This window comes from Lissotriton helveticus, chromosome 1_1 (genome assembly GCF_964261635.1).
Source record: "Lissotriton helveticus chromosome 1_1, aLisHel1.1, whole genome shotgun sequence".
Taxonomy (NCBI): Eukaryota; Metazoa; Chordata; class Amphibia; order Caudata; family Salamandridae; genus Lissotriton; species Lissotriton helveticus.
Window position 1 is genome coordinate 1,206,669,983 of NC_136057.1, and position 22,995 is coordinate 1,206,692,977.

The 22,995-nt window shown below is 45.4% G+C and overlaps 1 protein-coding gene across 2 annotated transcripts in view; it reads right to left on the reverse strand.

Annotated features, from left to right (window-relative positions):
- LOC144822277 (zinc finger BED domain-containing protein 4-like) overlaps positions 1-22,995 on the reverse strand; it is a 120,271-nt gene that overhangs the window by 33,408 nt on the left and 63,868 nt on the right. Inside the window, exons 2-3 of one of the 2 annotated variants that reach the window (XM_078679610.1) lie at positions 22,701-22,776; positions 21,906-21,980 (exon numbers count right to left, since the gene is read on the reverse strand). The gene's annotated coding sequence lies outside the window, so the exon portion shown is untranslated. The remainder of the gene's footprint in view (positions 1-21,905; positions 21,981-22,700; positions 22,777-22,995) is intronic. The other variant, XM_078679600.1, reaches the window with a different exon arrangement.

The window sequence follows — 22,995 nt, forward strand, 5'->3', positions numbered from 1 at the left end:
AACGCCCAGGACAAGCTGGCTTTGTCATTAGCGCGGAAGGGGTTAATAGCATCACCTAATACTTTTTAATGTGATCAGTGGACTGCTGTATTAGATGTTTATTTGAATAAGAATTATCAGGAAACAGGCAGCCGCAAAAGTGAACGCGACCGTTATCTGTTTCCAATTAACGTGACGGCGAGACAGGCAAATGTAAACAAGCACGGGCGCGATAATTGGAAACAGATAGCGCAGCGGCTCGCTCCCGCAAGGTGGATGCTGTACATGCACGAGTACTCATTGGAAATAGTACAATACATGCATGAGTTTTCCAAAAAGTACAGAACAATTCCAAGAGGTCATCTCATAAGCTGCGCTAGGCTCGACCTAATAAGGCGAAATCACCTAGACTCATCACTACATATAATAAAAAATCTTAAAGATTAGGGAATATTCTGAAACAGTTCTGGCGTTTAGTTACAGCCGGCCCTGTGATAGGCAAGGACGTAGGATGTTCTCCATCAATTACCTATAGAAAATCCAGGTCTCTCAAGGATATGATAGTACATAGCCATCATGAGCCGACTAATTCATCCACCTGGCTCAATGAGCTAGGGGGCTTCTTTAAATGTGGCTCTTGCACGGGATGTAAACATAGTACAAGTTGCAAACTGTATACCGTTCCAACTGGAAAAGCCCCCAAAAATCCAAAATCATTAAGTAGTTTATGTCCTAGAGTGTCCTTGTGGATTAATGTACGTTGGCAGCACCAAGCTACCACTTAAAAAAAGAAAATAGTGGAGCACTTATGTGCAATCAAAAACATTGATCATAACTACCTAGTGGCAAGACATTTTCACAACAATGTTAATAATGAACAGTTATGTCTTTTTAGTGTTGATAGGATCGCCAAACACATCAGGTGAGGTGGTTGAGAGAAACAATTACGGATTTTGGAACCACGCTACATCGAGATGATTGGTTTAAACAGTGATGAAGAATTGCCAATCCACAGTGATCTATAGGAACTCTGCATTACAGTTTATTATGTATGCTGTTTAGCTCATGTGATTCAGATCTTCTCTATTTCTTTTCTGTCATTTTTTTCTCTCATCTGATGGGTTATCCCCTGAGAATATGGTGTATTTTTTCCTTAAACCCTTTTATCATGTCTTTATATTTTTTTGCACTCAAATACTTTATTATGTCTTTTTTAATTTAGAATATACAACACATGGCTAGATAAGACTAGTGAATTAGGATTTTTTCACAACAGGCATTTCACTTTAAGTGGAGACACAGGTTTATTTACACCCCACTGGATACAGATGGATAATTTTGATTTCTGAAGATGAATTGATTTAGCACTGGTACGATAATGTTTGTCCATTTGATTGGACCTGATAATTATGTGGACTTTGGATAGGCACAATTATCTATATATTAGTACCCTATAGATAGGACCCTTTTGGACTGTCCAGGTGCAAATAATTAGGCACTTACCCTTAAATATATCCCATTAGATGGAGCCTGATGATGTGGACCCTGGACAGGTACAATCATCCCTGTATAAGTGCTCCTTAGCTATGGCCCTGTTGGATTTTCCAGGGGCGAATTAATTGAGCACTTGTGCTTCAATATATATCCAGTGCGCTGTTAACCTACTAGGGGGTCCATATATTTTACGTGAATTTTGAAGTTCCAATGGTTGAGTACATTAACATATCTTCGATATGTCTACATAAGGACGATTATAGTGGTGTGTGTTTTCTATTCTTAATTATCTTTTACACTTTGGGATAAGTCTTTGAATGTATTTCACTTAGGTAGTCATCATGTACCATATATAACTTTACATTAGTGAACAGGGGCTCACAAGCTTACATGACATCGGTAATATATTGATTACTGACAAAAATATTTTTCTAAATTCTTGCGATAGTAGGTTGGGTAATTTGCCAATTAATTTGGATTGATCTGTTTTTTTGTCAATTGAATGAACTATACTGACTAAATACAATGTAATTTGAATTGAAGGAATACATGTCGCAGTGATAGTTGGTTTTCTATGTTTATCAAACCAAGAGAGCTATTTGAATTGTATACTAATATAATTTTGTATTTTTATTTTTGATAATTCTAAAAAATTGAATATTGACAGAATACTAGGTCATTTATGTAAAATGTGTTTCAGTTATATTGATAGTATGTATACTCTCTCTATGCACAAAGAGATCAATTTCTTTGGGAGACAATGTTCAAACTTGACAAAGGCTTGTTTAAGCGGAAACGTGTCATTTTATCTGCATTAATTAACAGGAGTGCATCAGCTGGGTGCCGCCTCCTTTCTTTCCTATAGGAGTTGGAATAATTTTGAATACTTAAAGGGAGTTGCATACAGTACTGGCATCTAGAGGCAGGAAGTACTGCGTATTTGTGGCACCACGTTGGGAAGATACATATATAAATAATTTCCCAGTTGCAGTTGCCACTGAGTAATTATAGTTGTTTCCATAGGAAATAAAACATTTATGTTGCTATTAACTTGGCCCACATTTGACGAATCTACACAAAACTTCCCAAACAAGTGCTACCTTTTGACAAGTTTGCACATGGTAAGTTTTAGGGTGATTTGTTAAGCATGCCGAGAAAAAGGAGAGGGGGGGTCCATAAACCGGTTTGCCCAATTCATTTTTCCATAGGAACTTCAGACACAGCTACAGCCCAAACCACTGAATGGATTTATACCAAATTTGGCAGAATGCTAGATCTTCGTCTAGAAAGAGTGCTTTTTAGGTCTCACTGAAGCAATGCGTAAGCATTGTTCGGCGAGATTATAGTAAGAGGCTTTCAAAAGTCTACCCACTGCGGATTAGGTGCAGTTCATGTGAGCCAGGCACGTGCACATCACCAGCCACATTGCACACCATACACCATTTGTCTGAGCCTCGGCATCAGACTTCAAAGGCCTCCGCCCCCCCATCAGACTTCAAAGAAATGCGCTCCCAAGCCGCTCCCGACTCCCAATGCCGCTCCCTCGCCCCCCGACCACGCAATTCCGAGAGTCCCGTAATGAGTCACTAACATCCTATTTGGTTCCTGCATGTGGCCTTATGCTGTCCTCTCCAGGGCGGCCCGGGAGTTCCCCGTCAGCACGGCGGTGCTCCCAGTCACATCAGATCAGACATAGTAACATCTGAGTCAACTAACAAAGCTGGTCACCCTCTTCCTCTCACGACCCAACCGCAGCGCGCGCCTCAAGCCTTGCAGACCAGACCCGTTTATTTTACACCATTGGCCCCTTCATTTCCTCATATTTCAACTCTTTGAAGGACTGTCGGCACATCAGAAGGTTTTAATCTGGCGTATAGCTTTAAAAATATCGTAGGGCATTTCGTAATTTCAGACAACGAAAAGGTTGAACTCGCCAACTCCTAAAATCAACTTCCTGAGGCACTTTATCTGCCGACTTGGTTTTCTGATGTCATCGTCATTTAATAAGGAGCATCTAAAATACCTTGTTTCCCTCTTACTTGTAGGCTTGCTCTTATTTCTGTGGACATAGTCAGGGGTGACTGTATCGCGCGCAGAGCGGTCGTGACGACATCAGCAGGCCTCTGTGATGGTGGCTTCGGTATTGGCCATGCCCCCGGCGCAGCATAGCTGCTTTGTGAGTGGCCGGCAGGGTTACGTCCCTGGATTCCACAGAGGCACGCCAGGAGTCTTAAGTAGAAATTTACATGAAATCTTCAGCATTCATTTTTTCCATGGCTTTTCGGTCATTGTTTACTTTACTTATGAGCCAGGGATCATTAAGGCAGCCGTTGAACATATTTTAAAGTGTTTTCTTCTTACATTTATAGTTCAAAGTATGTACTGATAAGGGAAACAATACTGACTTTAGGTGATCTACATTTTTGTACTAACAGTCATACAGGTATAACAGTCATGACGATAAAAAAACGCAGCCAGGTGGCAATGCTAGCTCCAGCTAATTCTTCATCTGAGTTTATGTAGACCATCTTTATAACCTGAAATCACACCAGTTATGAGGGTGCATGCATCAGTGGCAACCAACCGTGAAGGTGCTGGGTGGCACACTACTGCTTCCTTCTGAAAACATAGTTCAAAACAATAATCAATAATGCCCCGGTTGCTTACTGGTAATCTTCATTACACCAAGTCCGAGCCTTACTTGCCACAGTCATTACATAATGAGCACTAGCTCCTGTGGGCAGAACGTCAAAGCAAAAGGTAGCGTGCTAGTTTCCCATTCCCCAAGATGGACTACTCCCTCCCTTTAATTAGTATAAAACAAGCATTTGCAATGCAATAGGTCCAAATCCTCAGCATCAGACTGCAAAGGAAGCCGCTCCCCCACACCCCCCCGCCACCCAATGCCGCTCCCCCGCCCCACCACGCTATGCCGAGAGCTTGTTAATTACTGCAAGCTGCCTTTACGATCATCTCGCGTGTTTGCCATGCGCTGGTTAAACTGAACTGCCTTTCACCTGTTTGTGCCTGCTGTCTGCCATGTCACACTAGTTGTTTCATTTTTACTGCTCTCCTTAGCCTTCATCTTACCTTGTTTTTACATTTACAGCAAGCTGTCCGTTTTGCTCGCACGTATGCCTTTAACTGCTTCATTAGTGCTCATGCCTGCCGTCTGCCACGCTCTCCATTATTGTTTAACACCGCAAGCCCTTCACAGCTCATCTTAGAGCTCGCGCTATGTTTCACTGCACATTTGCCCGTGCCATTCTCCTGCATTGCTCTTTAGAGCCTGCGCTCTATGCCACCGCCAGAGATATTGCGTCTTCTCACGAGCGTGTCATGATTTATCACTCTGCCTGTGTTGCGAGAGCACCGTGAAATACTTCTGCCAGCAATTTTGTTTTCTTCTAAAGATTAAAGTATTGTGGCCACTTCAATAGTAAAGCGACACTTACCTCTTGCTGTTCGCCCTGGCGTCCTCAGTTATTTCTTCCTCATTACCTCACTCTCATCAACACCATAGAGCGTGAAATCGCTCTCAGAGACAGTCTTTCTTATTAAACACTGCCACCCTGTGGCCACCACTGGCATTTAGTTTTCACTTGTTCACCCTGTTGCTCTCCAGAGATTTAATCTCAACACTCTTTTTAGGTTTCGACCTGGCGAAAAGCTGCGCAAGCAGCGTTCGTGCAGGCGAAATCTAATGTTAGAACAGTACTGGCTTTGGTCCCGCCTTCTCTTCCATTGGCTAGCTCCATAAATGGAGGCTAGCCATTGGAAGAGCGATCTGTCCGTCAGTGCCGGAGCAGATTCGTGGGCGGTCCCACGATTTTTACTCATCCTGCCCCCTTGCGATCGTCATGCGGCGGTGGGCAGGTTTTCTTTTTTTTTTTTTTTTTGGTCATGTTTTTGTCTTTTTGGAAGTGCCTTTAGCCGGAGTGGTCGGCAAGATTAACGTTGCCAGGAAGTTGTTATTTCTGATCAGGTAAGTAGCATTTTGTTTATAATTTTGCTCCTTGCTCTTGTCTCTGTTTTGTTGTCTAATGCTTGTTTTTGTTCCTTTTACAGGTCCCCCCCCCCACCCCCCTGGCCCGTGGCCGTTCCGTGCAGCGTCGTGCAAGGAGTGTTTTGCCCGGTATATATGCAGCACTTTCTGGGTCTCAGGTAAGCCATCTTGTCTCTGTTTGTTGTCTAATGCTTGTTTTTGTTCCTTTTACAGGTCCCCCCCGGCCCGTGGCCGTTCCGTGCAAGTAGTGTTTTGCCCGGTATGTATGCAGCAGTTTGCAGGTCTCAGGTAAGCTATCTTGTCTGTTTTGTTGTCTGCTTGTTTTTGTTCCTTCTACAGGCCCCCCCCCCCGGCCCGTGGCCGTTACGTGCAGCGCAGCGTCGTGCAAGGAGTGTTTTGCCCGGTATGTATGCAGCTGTTTGCGGGTCTCAGGTAAGCCATCTTGTCTGTTTGTTGTCTAATGCTTGTTTTTGTTCCTTTTACAGATCCCCCCCTGGCCCGTGGCCGTTCCGTGCAGCGTCGTGCAAGGAGTGTTTTGCCCGGTATGTATGCAGCTGTTTGCGGGTCTCAGGTAAGCCATCTTGTCTCTGTTTGTTGTCTAATGCTTGTTTTTATTCCTTTTACAGGTCCCCCCCCGGCCCGTGGCCGTTCCGTGCAGCGTCGTGCAAGGAGTGTTTTGCCCGGTATATATGCAGCACTTTCTGGGTCTCAGGTAAGCCATCTTGTCTCTGTTTGTTGTCTAATGCTTGTTTTTGTTCCTTTTACAGGTCCCCCCGGCCCGTGGCCGTTCCGTGCAGCGTCGTGCAAGGAGTGTTTTGCTCGGTATGTATGCAGCTGTTTGCGGGTCTCAGGTAAGCCATCTTGTCTGTTTGTTGTCTAATGCTTGTTTTTGTTCCTTTTACAGGTCCCCCCCGGCCCGTGGCCGTTCCATGCAGCGTCGTGCAAGGAGTGTTTTGCCCGGTATTTATGCAACTGTTTGCGGGTCTCAGGTAAGCCATCTTGTCTCGGTTTGTTGTCTAATGCTTGTTTTTGTTCCTTTTACAGATCCCCCCCCCGGCCCGTGGCCGTTCGGTGCAGCGTCGTGCAAGGAGTGTTTTGCCCGGTATGTATGCAGCTGTTTGCGGGTCTCAGGTAAGCCCTCTTTATTTTCTTTCTTGTGTAATACGTTTTTTTTTTAATTATAACTTGTCTCCATTTCGTCTCTGCCGCTGTGTGTGTGTGTGTGTGTGTGTGTGTGGGTGCAAATGCAATAGGTGTCGCATTTGCGAGAGATTAGGCTATTGGCTTTGTAAATGACAATGCCATTTATTTATGTTGTCAAAGCCAACACATAAATAAACATGTTGTCATTTACAATGCCAATAGCTCTAACTTTCCCAAAGGCGAAACCGTTGCATTGTAAATGCTTGTTTAATTATTGTTGCACTTCCCTTCCCGATTTAAATGTACATGGATAACATACAGGTGCTTACCCACAAAAAACACTTGCTTGTTTACCCCAAAACTCTACCTGTCCGGAGGATCCGTTTAGGTTGGCTCGCAGTCAGACGCTGCCTAAATTACAAATCCCCAGACATAGGCTTCTAGCAGTGTTTTTCTCCTATTCTTTTGATTGATTGATTCTGTTCATCTCCGGCCTGTTAACCGGTAACAACTATTTGTCAGACGTTATTTTCCAAGTTATATTTTTAGGGCTTTTTAATTGCATTTTTCTTCTAATCTTTTGTTTATAGTTTTATTGCACTTCCTTCTCTACCTCCCTGTTCTCTTCTCCCGTGCTGTTCTGCTGCTCTCTTCCCCCTCACCTCCTCCTCTAACTCCCTGTTCTATTCTTTACTCCTGTGCTGATCTGCTGCTCTCTTCTACCCCACCTCCTTCTTTAACTCCCTGTTCTCTTCTGCTGTGCTGATCTGTTCATCTCTTCCAGCCACCTCCTTCTCCAACTCTGTTCTCTTCTCTCGTGCTGATTTGCTGATCTCTTCCACCCTGTGTTCATCTCTTCCAGCCACCTCCTTCTCTTCCAGCCACCTCCTTCTCTAACTCCTTGTTCTCTTCTGTTGTGCTGATTTGCTGCTCTCTTCCACCCTGCCTCCTTCTCTAACTCCCTGTTCTCTTCTCGTCTCTTCTCTTCCCCTGTGCTGATCTGCTGCTCTCTTCCACCCCACCTCCTTCTTTAACTCCCTGTTCTCTTTTGCTGTGCTGATCTGCTGCTCTTCTACCCCACCTTCTTTAACTCCCTGTTCCCTTCTGCTGTGCTGATCTGTTCATCTCTTCCAGCCACCTCCTTCTCTAACTCCCTGTTCTCTTCTCTCGTGCTGATGTGCTGCTCTCTTCCACCCTGCCTCCTTCTCTAACTCCCTGTTCTCTTCTCTTCTCCTGTGCTGATCTGCTGCTCTCTTCCAACCCACCTCCTTCTCCAATTCCCTGTTCTCTTCTCCTGTACGGATCTGCTGCTCTCTTCCACCGCCTCCTTCTCTAGCTCCCTGTTCTCTTCTCCTGTGCCGCTCTGCTGCTCTCTTCCACCCACCTACTTCTTTTACTCCCTGTTCTCTTCTCCTGTGCTGCTGCTCTCTTCCAACCCGCCACCTCCTTTAACTCCCTGTTCTTTTCTCCCGTGCTGATGAACAATTGTTACTTACCTGTAAACAGGTCGTTCTCCAGTATTGGGGTCTTTCATAGATTCACATGCTTGAATATTCCCAGTCATCGGAGTGGGGGTCCCACGGTAAATAAAATAGCAATAACATACTAATAATATGTATATGTAAAACATAACACATGAAATACTGATTAGAAAAAAGGCAGTAAATGCCTAGACATAATTCCACATAGGAATACATGGAGAGAAAAAACACTTGTGGTCTATTCCTGTCATTATGTTGGTCCAAACTGTAGCCAATCAGGCGCCAACAGACCTCTAGAACCTTCTCCTCAGAGCTCAGTACCTCAGATTTTCGTAGCACAAGAGTAACCATATAGTCTAGGAGGAGAAGAGAGCCTCGGAGGGGAGGTGGGCGGGTCGCATGTGAATCTATGAAAGACACCAATACTGGAGAACCACCTGTTTACAGGTAAGTAACAATTGTTTTTCTCCAATATTAGGGTGTCTTTCATAGATTCACATGCTTGAATATAGAATAGAAAGCAGTAATAGCCGAAAAAGGGCTTTCATAGTCATGATACACATGAATAGACTTATAAGACCAAATATATATATAGTCGTGCAAGTCAGAACAGTAAAATGGTAAACCAAAATGGAGGAGGGAAGACAGAGGCTCACCTTATTGAAAAAGATTGCGAAGCACAGCCTGTCCCACTGCAGTATCTGGTTCGTTGATGGCACCCAGGCAGTAGTGTTTCGTAAACGTGTGCCTGCTGGACCACGTGGCTGCTCTGCAGATCTGATGCAGCGGCACACCGACGAACAGGGCAGTTGAAGACGACATCACCCTGGTGGAATGGGCCCTCACTGAAGACTGTAGAGGCTTGCCTGCCTTTTGATGGCAGAAAGCAATGGCCGAGGAAACCCAACGAGCAATAGTATATTTGGTAACTGGACACCCTTTGTGGAAGCGTCCATAAGCGTCCATAAGCTATGAACAGTTGATCAGATTTGCGAAAAGGGGCCGTTCTGCTAATGTAGAACTTTAAGCACCTTTTAATGTCCAAGGAGTGTAATCGCTGCTCTGCTGGAGACTGTGGGTTAGCAAAGAAAGTCTTTAAGAAAACCGGTTTGTTGATGTGGAAATCCGAAGGCACCTTAGGCAAGAAGGTGGGATTAGTGCGAAGAACTACACAATCCGGCTGAAATTGAAGAAAAGGCGAGTTTATAGTGAAGGCAGGAATATCACTGCTCCGAGTCCGTGGCAAACAAGGGCGAGGGAGGCTGTGGATCACTGGTGATAGAAATCTGGTCAATAGGCACTTTGCGGCGCTGGTGAAGTGGGTCGACAGTAGCAGACCCAGTGGACGACAGTGGCAGCAAAGGCAGAGAGGCAAACGTAGAAGAAGTCGACGAAGGAGCTGACGACAACGATGGAGTTGATAGGACCCCACTGAAGAATCCGTAGTCTACGGTACCGTCGTCGACGGCAATGGCGCCGTCGACGACAAAGATGACTTCTTCGTCGACGGGGCGATCGTCGACGGAGTACTCGTCGACAAGGCCGTCGACGACGCTGGTTACTTCACACTCTTCGTCGACGATGATTTAGTCTTCGACGGTGGAGTTTTCTTTGACAACGACGAAGCAATCGGAATGACAGATGGCACAGTCGTGAAACTGAGGGTTACCTTCGTTGACGACGTAACAGTCATCATCGTCACTGTCGCCGTGGACGAGCCGGAGACGGCAGATCTCGACGTCGGGACGACCGTCGACGATGAAACATGTTTTTCACAGAAACATGAGTGGAAGATGCAGCAGACGCCTGAGAGCCAGGTCTCGTGGGCGTGGAAGTAGTAGGTAGAGGTGAAGACACCGCAGGGGCCATAAAGAGAGACAACTTCTTCTTAATGAATGGAGAGGGCAACTCCTGCACACTACTACGTTTTGAAGCTGCTTGGGAACGACCAGAAATGAGACTTTCGGCATCAGAAAGTACATTATCCTTGTCCTTAAGTCTCTGAAGCCACAGTAGGAGACGGCCTTCCCTGTCCTTAAGAGTCTTTGTAGAAAAAGTTCTACAGAACTTACATTTACCCACATCATGGTCGGGGTAAAGACAGTAAATACACTTACTGTGTGGATCTTCTGAATAAAGGCGTAGCTTTCCACAAGAAGAGCAAGGTCTAAAAAGAGACTTCTTACTTGAAGACATGCTGAGAACACAGGAAAAACCTGAAGAAGTAGAGAAAACCGAGCAGAGCTCAGGGAGACTCCCTTTCACACAACGTGTGGTATAAAATCTGAGGTACTGAGCTCCGAGGAGAAGGTTCTAGAGGGCTGCTGGCGCCTGATTGGCTACAGTTTGGACCGACATAATGACAGGAATAGACTACAAGTGTTTTTTCTCTCCATGTATTCCTATATGGAATTATGTCTAGGCATTTACTGCTTTTTTTCTAATGAGTATTTCATGTGTTATGTTTTACATATACATATTATTAGTATGTTATTTCTATTTTATTTACCGTGGGACTCCTACTCCGACGACAGGGAATATTCAAGCATGTGAATCTATGAAACACACCCTAATATTGGAGAACTGCTGTTCTCTTCCACCCGCTTCCTTCTTTAACTCCCTGTTCTCTTCTGCTGTGCTGATCTGCTGCTCTCTTCCACATACATCCTTCTCTAATTCCCTGTTCTCTTCTCTTCTCCCGTACTGTTCACACACACACAACCACACACACACACACAGCCACAATCACACACCCAACCACAAACACACAACCACACACACCCAACAACACACATCTATCTATTTATCACCTCTATCTAGCTATCTATCGCCCTCTATCTATCGCCCTCTATCTATCGCCCTCTATCTATCGCCCTCTATCTATCGCCCTCTATCTATCGCCCTCTATCTAACTATCTAACGCCCTCTATCTAACTATCTAACGCCCTCTAACTATCTATCGTCCTCTATCTAACTATCTATCGTCCTCTATCTAACTATCTATCGTCCTCTATCTAACTATCTATCGTCCTCTATCTAACTATCTATCGTCCTCTATCTAACTATCTATCGTCCTCTATCTAACTATCTATCGTCCTCTATCTAACTATCTATCGTCCTCTATCTAACTATCTATCGTCCTCTATCTAACTATCTATCGTCCTCTATCTAACTATCTATCGCCCTCTAACTATCTATCGCCCTCTATCTAACTATCTATCGCCCTCTATCTAACTATCTATCGCCCTCTATCTAACTATCTATCGCCCTCTATCTAACTGTCTAACAGATAGAGTGAGGGCGATAGACAGATAAGAGTGAGGGCGATAGACAGATAAGAGTGAGGGCGATAGACAGATAAGAGTGAGGGCGATAGACAGATAAGAGTGAGGGCGATAGACAGATAGAGTGAGGGCGATAGACAGATAGAGTGAGGGCGATAGACAGATAGAGTGAGGGCGATAGACAGATAGAGTGAGGGCGATAGACAGATAGAGTGAGGGCGATAGACAGATAGAGTGAGGGCGATAGACAGATAGAGTGAGGGCGATAGACAGATAGAGTGAGGGCGATAGACAGATAGAGTGAGGGCGATAGACAGATAGAGTGAGGGCGATAGACAGATAGAGTGAGGGCGATAGACAGATAGAGTGAGGGCGATAGACAGAGTGAGGGCGATAGACAGAGTGAGGGCGATAGACAGATAGAGTGAGGGCGATAGACAGATAGAGTGAGGGCGATAGACAGATAGAGTGAGGGCGATAGACAATCGCCCTCACTCTATCTGGCTATCGCCCTCACTCTATCTGGCTATCGCCCTCACTCTATCTGGCTATCGCCCTCACTCTATCTGGCTATCGCCCTCACTCTATCTGGCTATCGCCCTCACTCTATCTGGCTATCGCCCTCACTCTATCTGGCTATCGCCCTCACTCTATCTGGCTATCGCCCTCACTCTATCTGGCTATCGCCCTCACTCTATCTGGCTATCGCCCTCACTCTATCTGGCTATCGCCCTCACTCTATCTGGCTATCGCCCTCACTCTATCTGGCTATCGCCCTCACTCTATCTGGCTATCGCCCTCACTCTATCTGGCTATCGCCCTCACTCTATCTGGCTATCGCCCTCACTCTATCTGGCTATCGCCCTCACTCTATCTGGCTATCGCCCTCACTCTATCTGGCTATCGCCCTCACTCTGTCTATCTATTTATCGCCCTCACTCTATCGCACCACAGCATCACTCAGGGGCACCACAGCATCACTCAGGGGCACCACAGCATCACTCAGGGGCACCACAGCATCACTCAGGGGCACCACAGCATCACTCAGGGGCACCACAGCATCACTCAGGGGCACCACAGCATCACTCGTCGCTGCCACAGCATCACTCGTCGCTGCCACAGCATCACTCGTCGCTGCCACAGCATCACTCGTCGCTGCCACAGCATCACTCGCCGTCGCCACAGCATCACTCGCCGTCGCCACAGCATCACTCGTCGCCGCCACAACACCACTCAGCGCCACCACAACATCACTCTGTGCAACCATTCAACAACTGGTTAATAATAATAATAATAATAAAAACATTTATTAAGCGCCTGAATACACTACAACAGTGCATCTCCGCGCTAGGATGCGTTCCTACTAGAATAAAAGACAAGATCATCACCTACACTGGAAAACGAAAACAAAAGGGGGGGGGGGGGGGGAATGCTCAGAAGATGTTAAAGTGCAGGGAACAAATAGGTTTTGAGTTTCTGTCGGAACCTCGTTTCTGACGGTTCCATACGGAGCTCCATCGGAAGCTCATTCCACTGCTTACTTGCCAAGAACCTGAAAGAGCGCCCACCCATCCGTGATTTATGTATGCGGGGGACCGAAAACTGCATACTGCCCATGGATCTCAAAAGACGATTCGGGCGACATATGGAAAGCAACCTATGCAAATGTGTCGGGCCCTTGCCATGTGCGATCCGATGACTTATGCACATGGTCTTAAACCGAATACGTTCTCTCACGGGGAGCCAGTGCAAAATCTGTAATGCACCTTTCCCCAAGGACTTCCTAGGCAGCTTTAAAACCAGCCTGGCTGCCACATTTTGCACATATTGCAACTGGTTCAGGCCCTTATTACCGAGGCCACACAGCAGGGAATTCCCATAATCAAGATGGTACGTGACCAAGGCATGCACTAGTGTTTTCCTAGCTGTAATAGGTAAAAGATCCAAGATCTTACGTAGGATCTTCAATATGCCATAGCATTTCCCTGCTATCTTGGCAATGTGTTGGAAGTACGAAAGATTGGTGTCCAACAGAACACCCAAGTTCTTTACTGTATTAGAGGGGACAGGGGTCGGGCCCAATTCCGTGGGCCACCACGCGGATGACCAAATGGATGGAGATGAACCAATCACCAATAATTTAGTCTTATTGCCATTAAGGCGAAGGCAATTGCCTTTCATCCAAGCTGCCAGAGATGACAGACATGCGGAAAAATTATCCGCCGTCTCAACTGGGTTGTCAGAGAGTAACCACCAGTTGCGTTTCATCCGCATAGGATACAATGTCCCCCCCCATAGGACTCCACCATCCTAGCCAGGGGTTCCATATAAAGCTTAAATAACGTAGGGCTCAAAATTGAGCCCTGCGGGACCCCTTGTTTTAAAGTACGGGACGTGGATCTAAAGGGGGGGACAGTGTATTTGAAATGTTCTGTCCGCCAGGAAAGAAACCATTCATTCATAGGCTGGCCCCTCAACCCCCAATTCACTCAAACTAGTCAAGAGTTTAGAGTGCGACACGGTATCGAATGCCGCACTTAAGTCCAGCAATATTAGAGCAGCAGTCTGTCCTTCATCAACTCTCTGACGGAGCATCTCTGTTGAGGAAAGGAGGGCAGTCTCAGTTGAATGTTTAGCCCTAAAACCGAACTGGGAGGCATGCAGGAGTTGATTATCCTCCACAAATTTGACCAGCTGATTATTCACCAATGTTTCCACCACCTTAGCGCAGAAAGGAAGAAGAGAAATGGGCCGGAGGTTATCCAATTGGGAGATATTCAAGTTAGCCTTTTTTTTTTTTATAGGAACTACCTGTGCCAGTTTCCATTCCTCAGGCACATGTCTTTCTTGAAATGAAAGGGACGCCAAATTACCAATGTGGTTCCACAGGAGATGAACCTGCTCACCAAGGATTTTAGGCTGAGCCACATCTAAAGGGGATCCTGACTGAATACTCATGATAAGGTGTATCAATTCTTCCCTCGGGGGGACCGTGAACTCCCAAAGATGAGCTTTCTTAATAGATATCTGACCAATATCCCCATAAGGTTTCCGTCGACTGGATCCTGCTGAAAGGACTTATAAATCTGTTCCACTTTATTCACAAAATGATCTGCGATAGATTTGCATATCTCCGTGGAATAGAGATCTTTGGTCTCTACCCGTGTAGGCACCGTGAGCTCCTTCTAAATTAAAAAGCGCTCTTTGGAAGAGTTTACCGAGGAATCTATTCTCCCTTGGATAAATATTCTCTTGGCCTTGTTGATCCCTTCGTGGTACTCCTTCAGACTCAACCTATATGCCTCTTTACGGTCTGGGTCATAATCCTTGCGCCACAGACGTTCAGATCTTTTGCATTTGGCCTTGACCATGCGCAATTCGTCAGTGTACCACGGGGACGACCTAGTCTTACGTACAGGGGCTTTTGAGGTCCATGGGGCCACCTTATCTAGGGCCTTCGATATCCATTGTTCAAACTCCATCCATGCCTTTTTAGAGGTATTACTAAGCGGGGGCTTATCCTCAAATAGCGTATATTCAAATGCCTTTTGGGTAAATTTGTTCCAATTCCTACATATAGAATGGATAGATTTCGTACAAGTTGTTCTTACTGACCCATCTGTTATTATGAATGGAACAAGGTGATGGTCCGACCACAGGGTCCTAATGGTAGTTAACACCCTTACCCCATTCCAATTAGCAAATATGGGATCTAAAAGATGACCCGCCTGGTGAGTTGACATCTCACCTAAAAGCATAAGCATCAGTGATTTTAATGAGACAATCAGAGATTGTGCCACAGCACAATTAACATCCTCAAAATGTATATTGAGGTTGCCTAATATCAGGAATTTCTTATAGCGTAGGGCCGGTTGAACTACTGATTCCAATAGGCTTTCCACAAACTGCTTGATGCTCCCGGGGGGGCGGTATAGGAGATAACCCATGATTATGCATTCAGGGGACACCTTAATAGAAAACAGGCCGGCTTCATAATTAGTAATTTTTACTTTCTTTAATGAGCACACCAACTTAGTATTATACACCATAGCAATCCCCCCCTCTATGGGTCACCCTGTCAATTCTCAATAGGAAGGGCTTCAAGAATCTCCGGTGCCGAAGCCTCATCCAACCATGTCTCTGTAAGAAACAGCAAGTCAGGCTGGAGATCAGTAAGAACATCGTAAATGTCTAAACTGTGTTTCCTGAATGAGCGACAGTTCACTAAAAACATGGTAAGTTGGTCTGCCCCCTTTATGTTCGTCAGATGTAATGGCGAGTCCAACTTACATAACCTACATTTCAGTGCCACCTCCTCAGGTAACCCGTTGTAAGCACATACGGTGTTAGGTGTAGAATAAAGGCCGAGCAACTGATCTCTAGTATAGCTTCTCCTTACTGCCGGCTCAGTCTGAGCAGGAGCAGGGGGTATGGCCCCTGGCCGCGTTCGGGCGCAGACGGGCTTGCCTTGTGCGCGCCTTCGGGGCACGGTCGCTGCGCGGTCGCAGGCTTGCCGTCATAATATAGGAAGCGTTAGGGAATGCTAGAGCGCTAACCCTAGCGCCGAGGAAACAGGAAGTGGTGGACTCCTCACCCTTCGCTCAAACGCCCACAATGGACGCGGCAGACCGGGGCGGGACCGAGCAGGAAAGCGCAAATTTATTCGAAGCAACACAAACGGTATTTAGTAATTTTAACAAGCATTGAAAATGCAATAGGTCTCGCAATAGAAGAGTTTAAAATTTTCCGTTTTGCAAATGGATGAGTGGCGTTGCATGGATGAGTGGCGTTGCGTGGGCGAGTGGCGTTGCGTGGGCGAGTGGCGTTGCGTGGGCGAGTGGCGTTGCGTGGGCGAGTGGCGTTGCGTGGGCGAGTGGCGTTGCGTGGGCGAGTGGCGTTGCGTGGGCGAGTGGCGTTGCGTGGGCGAGTGGCGTTGCGTGGGCGAGTGGCGTTGCGTGGGCGAGTGGCGTTGCGTGGGCGAGTGGCGTTGCGTGGGCGAGTGGCGTTGCGTGGGCGAGTGGCGTTGCGTGGGCGAGTGGCGTTGCGTGGGCGAGTGGCGTTGCGTGGGCGAGTGGCGTTGCGTGGGCGAGTGGCGTTGCGTGGGCGAGTAAATGAAGGGAAGCGAAAGAGAGAGAGAGAGTTAAGGGAGGGAGGGAGAGAGAGAGAGAGAGAGAAAGAGAGAGAAGGAGAGAGAGAGAGAGAGAGAGAGTTATGGGAGGGAGAGAGAGAGAGAAAGAGAAGGGGGAGAGAGAGAGAGAGAGAGAGAAAGAGAAAAAGAGAGAAGGGAGAGAGAGAGAGAGAGAGAGTTATGGGAGAGAGAGAGAGAGAGAGAGAGAGAGAGTTATGGGAGAGAGAGAGAGAACAAGTGATACCAAAAAAAGTAAGCCATGCACGAGTGATTAACGAATGCTGATATTTTTAAGCCCACAGCAAATGTTACTTTGCCCAGTGGGAGAATATAAAAAATTGTTTGTAAAAAATTGACAGAGTGCGCAAACCACAGAGTTAATGGCCAATAAAAATAAATCCAAGAGCGACCATGTGAGTTTTAGGCAAAGGAGACGCTGAAGAGCCCCCGCTGCCTTGGTTTAAAACAAGCATTGAGAGCCTGGTGGGGGGGGTGGGGGAGGGGGAGCCAGCGAGTGGGAGGGAAGGAGCATATGGGGATGGGGTGTGAGACGGTGGTCGTCCCTGGAAGGAGGGGGGGAGGAGGGGAGGAAGGGCTGGTGGCGCCAAGCAGAAAGCGGGAGAGTGTCAGCGTCTCAGCAGCAGCTGGCCTGCAGAAGTTACAGGGACTGCTCATGCAGTACACGGAAGCGGCCCAAAGTAATGGTTTTTAAACATTAACTTGACCCCACCTGCAATGTCCTGACAACATCGGCATGAGTGCGCCAAGGAAAGTCAGTGTGTCATGTTCACTGTATGTACAAGCAATATTGTGTATCTGGAGCAACTGTCTAGTCAGTCACTCACAATTGTTATTTATTATATTGCACACATTCTAAACGTAGTGTCCACAAGAGGTCGCGAAAAGCACAGGCTGGGTATTTATTTATTGATTGTTATGAAATGCTGTATTGATGGGGTGACCAGACGTCCCAGATTTCCCCAGACAGTTCCGGTCTCGGGAAAAGACGGGAAATTGAGTGTGAATGAGTGAAGAAGGGGTGAAATGGCGGGAGTGTCGTGGAGATGGGAGGTGAAAGATGAAAAGATAAGCAGAAGCGTGTAAAAGAGAGATAAGAAGAAAAGAAGGGGTGAAGAAAGAAGGTGAGGCTGCCAGCGACGAGGAGAGACTCTGGGGGCAGCGTGTAAGACATGGGCAGGAAAACCGAGTGCGTGTGAAGAAAAGTTTGTAGGGCTAACGTGAGCGAGAAGGAAGGGTGAAGAAAGAAGGTGAGGCTGCCAGCGACGAGAAGAGACTCTGGGGGAGCGTGTAAGACATGGGCAGGAAAACCGAGTGCGAAGGAAGAAAAGTTTGTAGGGGCAACGTGAGCAAGAAGATGGAGAAGAGTAGGGCTGGAGATGGGTAAATATAGATAGGACGAAGTGTGAGGAAAAAAAGAAATGAGAGGAAAGGGGAAAAGACGGGAAATTGAGTGTGAATGAGTAAAGAAGGGGTGAAATGGCGGGAGTGTCGTAGTGAAGGGTAGAATTGTTTGAGGTGAGAGCACATAGAGGCTATAATAAGACGGAAAAGAAGGCGGGAGATCGGGTGTGAGTCAGAGGGGCAAAAAAAATGGAAAAAGCTGAAGTAAAATGGAAAGAGTGGGCGAGGAAAGAAGGAAAAAATATAAAAAGCAGATTGCGAGTGGAAGAAGCAGAAGAGAAAGAGCGAAGCGTGTGTTTAATAAATAAAGAACAAGCGGGATCCTTGCGCTGAAAGTTAAAATAAAAAAAACAAGACGGAGGGCATTGCTGTGGGGAGGGGGTGGAGGAGAAATGCACACGGCGGGCAGGGGAGGGGGCGGAGCGGGGAGAGCGGCATGTGGGTGTGAAGAAGCCGGGGCCTTTGAAGTGAAGCTAAGCTTCACTTCAAAAGGTGTCGGAGGAATGCGGCTGAGGGAACAGACGGCGATTGCGGCTGAGGGAACTGATGTGCACGCGCTTTTAAGCTCAATGCACATGCGCATTGAGCTTAAAAGTCACGGGCACTGCAAGGAATCGCCACGATTCCTTGCTTGTTAGATAAAGCGTGGTTAAGCCGCAATAGGCTCGCAAGCTCGATGCGCATCGACAGGCGAGACCTAAAAACAGGTCCTACAATTTGGGCACAGAGTAGTAACCAGCAACTTCTTAAATTCATTAAAATGAGGTCCCAAATAACGGTGTGCACCTCCCCTTCTTATCCCCACACAGTAAAGATCTTATTGTTAGTCCAGTGAAGGGTAACTGTCACTGCCACTGACAGTTTGGCATCAACGAACAAGGGCTCCCACCTTCCGCCCTAAATAACCTCACTCAGGGGAATGCTAGAGCGCTAACCCTAGCGCCGAGGAAACAGGAAGTGGTGGACTCCTCACCCTCCGTTCAAACGCCCACAATGGACGCGGCGGACCGGGGCGGGACCGAGCAGGAAAGCGCAAATTTATTCTAAGCAACATAAACGGTATTTAGTAATTTTAAAAACAGGTCCTACAATTTGGGCACAGAGTAGTAACTAGCAACTTCTTAAATTCATTAAAATGAGGTCCCAAATAACGGTGTGCACCTCCCTTTCGCATCCCCTCACAGTAAAGATCTTATTGTTAGTCCAGTGAAGGGTAACTGTCACTGCCACTGACAGTTTGGCATCCACGAGTTCAAATATGTTCTCTCAATGTTTCAAGCTTTATTACAAAGGTCACAAAAAGATGTTAATATTTTACTTCTGTTCTTGAATTTTCATCACAATAAAATACACTGAACATAATCTTCACAAAAGTTATTTACAAAGGTTTAAGCTATTGCCATTATAAATTACAATAACTTTTATGTAAAGTATTAATTATTTAAAAAATTAAAAGCCATTGTTATTTGTAATATCAATACATCTAAGTCGCGTAAATACAAAACATGTTGCATTACAAATGCTATAGGTGTCACATTTGCAAAAAGTTAAAAGTATTGGCATTGTAAATGACAAAGCTATTAATTTCACTATTTTCAAAACCAACACATAAATAAAAAATGTGTCTTTTACAATACCAATAGCTCAAACTTTCCTAATGCGAGACCTATTGCATTGCAAATGCTGGTTGTATAAATGTGTTCAGTAGTTTTGGAGAAATTAATTGACTTTTATATATATATATATATATATATATATATATATATATATATATATATATATATATATATATATATATATATATAAATATACACACACACATATATATATATCATGCAGCGGAGCATCTGCAGAGCCAACAGATCTCAAACTGATTGACAGCAACCACCTCAACCAGGAAGTGGTGGAAGCCATCTTAGGACTCAGGACTTAGTCAACAGTCCTAAAAATTGGACAATAATGGGGGCAGGGTAGGGTTCCCCATATCCCCTAGGCCTGGTGGAGGGGTCCAAGAAGGACCAAGCCTGGGGAGACTTAAAAAAAAAATTATTTGCCACAGATATGCAGAGGCTCTGCGAATCAGCGGCAAAAAGCGTGCAGAGTGGGCCAGGGTCTGCTGGGACAATACATGTTTCTTTAGTGGGGGACGGGCATGTGCCCCAATCCTCAGCAGTTTTCATCCCCAGGGACCTTATCGGTCAGGACCCAAAGTATGTCTTTTGGGAGGGGGCATCCCCCTCCCCCCTCCCCCCTCCCCAGGCCGTTGTCAGGCAGGGCCAGCAGAGTCTGGCAATGTGTGGGCTCCATGGAGCCATGAGGCTGTGATGCAGAGTCCATTGCAGAGGCTGCGGACGCTGCTGAGGGATGCAAGGGACTGCACCTACAATGCATCACGCAGCGGCAGGTCTGAGGAGACTGCAAAGCGAGTCATTGAGATGGGGAAGATCCACACAGCAGTGACGATGCTTCGGTGCTGCTCTGGGTTGGGCCGTGTAGCAGTAGCAATGCGTTGGTCCTGCTGGGCCCACGGAGGCCCACTTCCATGGATCCAGGAAGGAGGGGACACCACTTGACATTGGTGTGTGAATGAAAAGTTTCAGCGCTCTGTCCATCATCTCCTTGTTTTTTCCCTACTTTAGGGGCGACATGAATTAAAAAGGAAGGTTTGGTCCAATGTTTTTTTTGTGTCAGGTTAAAATGGCAGTTTAAAACTGTACCCAACAGGCTGCAGTGGCAGATCTGAGATATGTTTAAAATTCTAATTAAGTGGGTGTCCCAATCAGTGCTGGAGGCCCACTAGCTGCATTTATTTTAAAGGTCCTGGGAACAGGTAGTACCACTTCACTAGGAATTTGCATGCATATTATAGATGCCAATCGGGTATAAGCCAATTCCACCATTTTTGAAGGAGACAGCACAAGCAGTTTAATACTGGTTAGCAGTGGTAAAGTGCGCAGAGCCCTAACGCCAGCAAAAACGAAGTCAGCAAAACAGGAGGATCAAAGGCAAAGGGTTATGGAGAATGCCACGCCAAGGATACCAGGTCTAACAATCAGCATGTCACTGTTTATGCATTGGGCATAACAAAAATTGTGAAATCAACATATGAATCAGTGAAAAGTTAATGATGAAATAATTAACGAAATAATGAAAATTAAAGAAAACATAACATGAATAAGATGTGAAGAACATTTTTTACATTGTATGAAGTGAATTTCAGAGTGCCTTGTGATTGTGGAGCTTGGGATCAAGTAACGCATGTCTTATCCATAATCCTCCCATGCTCAGTGGGAGTATCACAGGAGCACCAACCACATTGCTGAAACATTTAAATAAATTTGGAACGACAGAGTAACAAAGTGCGGAGCCATACCCATAGTGGTTCTAGTAACTGTTTATGCTCCATCATAATTACTTACCCGCATTGGGACCAGGAACGGTCTTGGTAAAAAAAAAAAAAAAAATTCTGGGAGAAAACAGAGCAATACATTTGAGGAGTTTAATAATGAGGTATGAATATATCTCCCACAAACATCCATAAGCACTACTCACAGGCAATGAGGAGAGAACGCTTTGGATTGCCCCTCACCTGCCAATCGTAGGTATCACAGGACAGACATTGGGTTGCAATTGTCTGGCCAATCCTACACATTGTCTGAACGAATATGAAGATATGCATGGGGAGGTCTAGTGTGACAAGTACACTGACCTGGGAGAAATAACAAGAATAGTTCTATGCATGTCATAAGGCGCCCACATTTAATATTTGGGATCCAAGAAAGATCTATTTCGTTTTTTTGTTGTTCCTGTATTGGAATTGATTATATTTTTAGGGCACACTGTCAGGCTACTTGCTGCACTATATTTAATATATAAAATCACCTTGTTTTTCTATATATTCAATGGACTCGATTCCATGTAGTTCTGTAACAATATGCAGTTTGCAATTTTCTTTTTTCAATACGTACCCCTCAAATTTACTGTGTTCCGCAGGCTTCATTCTTGATAGGATACTTGAAGATAAAGTGCCAAATCAGGTGAAACTGAAAGAAATGCAATAGAGACTCTTTAGAATGTGGCTTTTATGCATATGGCAAAAACTATTAAGTCTACAAATGTTACCCATACTCTTTCCAAAAGGCCAACAGAGACACAAAAGAACGACTACAAAGAGAAAAGATTTGACCTGTCTTCCGAAATTTAAACAGGCATGTTTGTTCACACTTAACATGTTACCATATCGATGGAACCATTTCAAATTTGCATTTCGGGTAGAAACGCATAAACACATTTTAATGAATGTGGGATTAGTTTGGTCTATGTAGACCCCATTTTCATTACATTGCGATACCTTTTGCAGGCAGGTATACAACAGTAGCAGAGTTTGTACTTCACTCTGTGACGCATATACATTTTTCTTGATCTCTATCGAAGTATTAAAAAGATGTGTAAAGCTTGTGTATGCATCCTATGTGAGGCATGTTAATGTTTATGTTAGCAGTATTACAACATTTAAAATTAAAAGCCTACTGTCATGAACTGACCTGGATCATCATTTGTACGGTTCTGGTGCAGCAGAACAAGAATCAGTTTAACTACAGTTGGCCCTAAGCACAAAAGTGTTTACCTGCGGCAATCTCCACCTACCTACACACCAAGGAAGCTTTTTCATGAATGGAGTTCATTTCCATGTGGACATCTCAATCTAGATTTAGACTTGCAACTCTCCACCCCCCTCAAATAGGATGGAGGAGCCTACTAACCAATGCACGGCTGCAAATTACTAGAAGCAACTTTCTGGCAGTTTGTGGAGAATGAACAGCTCGGGAGGAGGTATTTCTATAACAAATAATGGAGAAAATGTGTAAACTTAAATCTCGAAAAATGTATAAATTACATTTTAAAATACACAAAAACACGCTTCCCTAAGCCACTTCATCTACCACTATCACATTAACAAGGTAACACACCTCAAAAACCTACACTATTTGAAATAATGTTACCTATTTATTTTTTAATAAATTAAATTCTAATTTTTCTCCCCCACCCTTTCAGTGT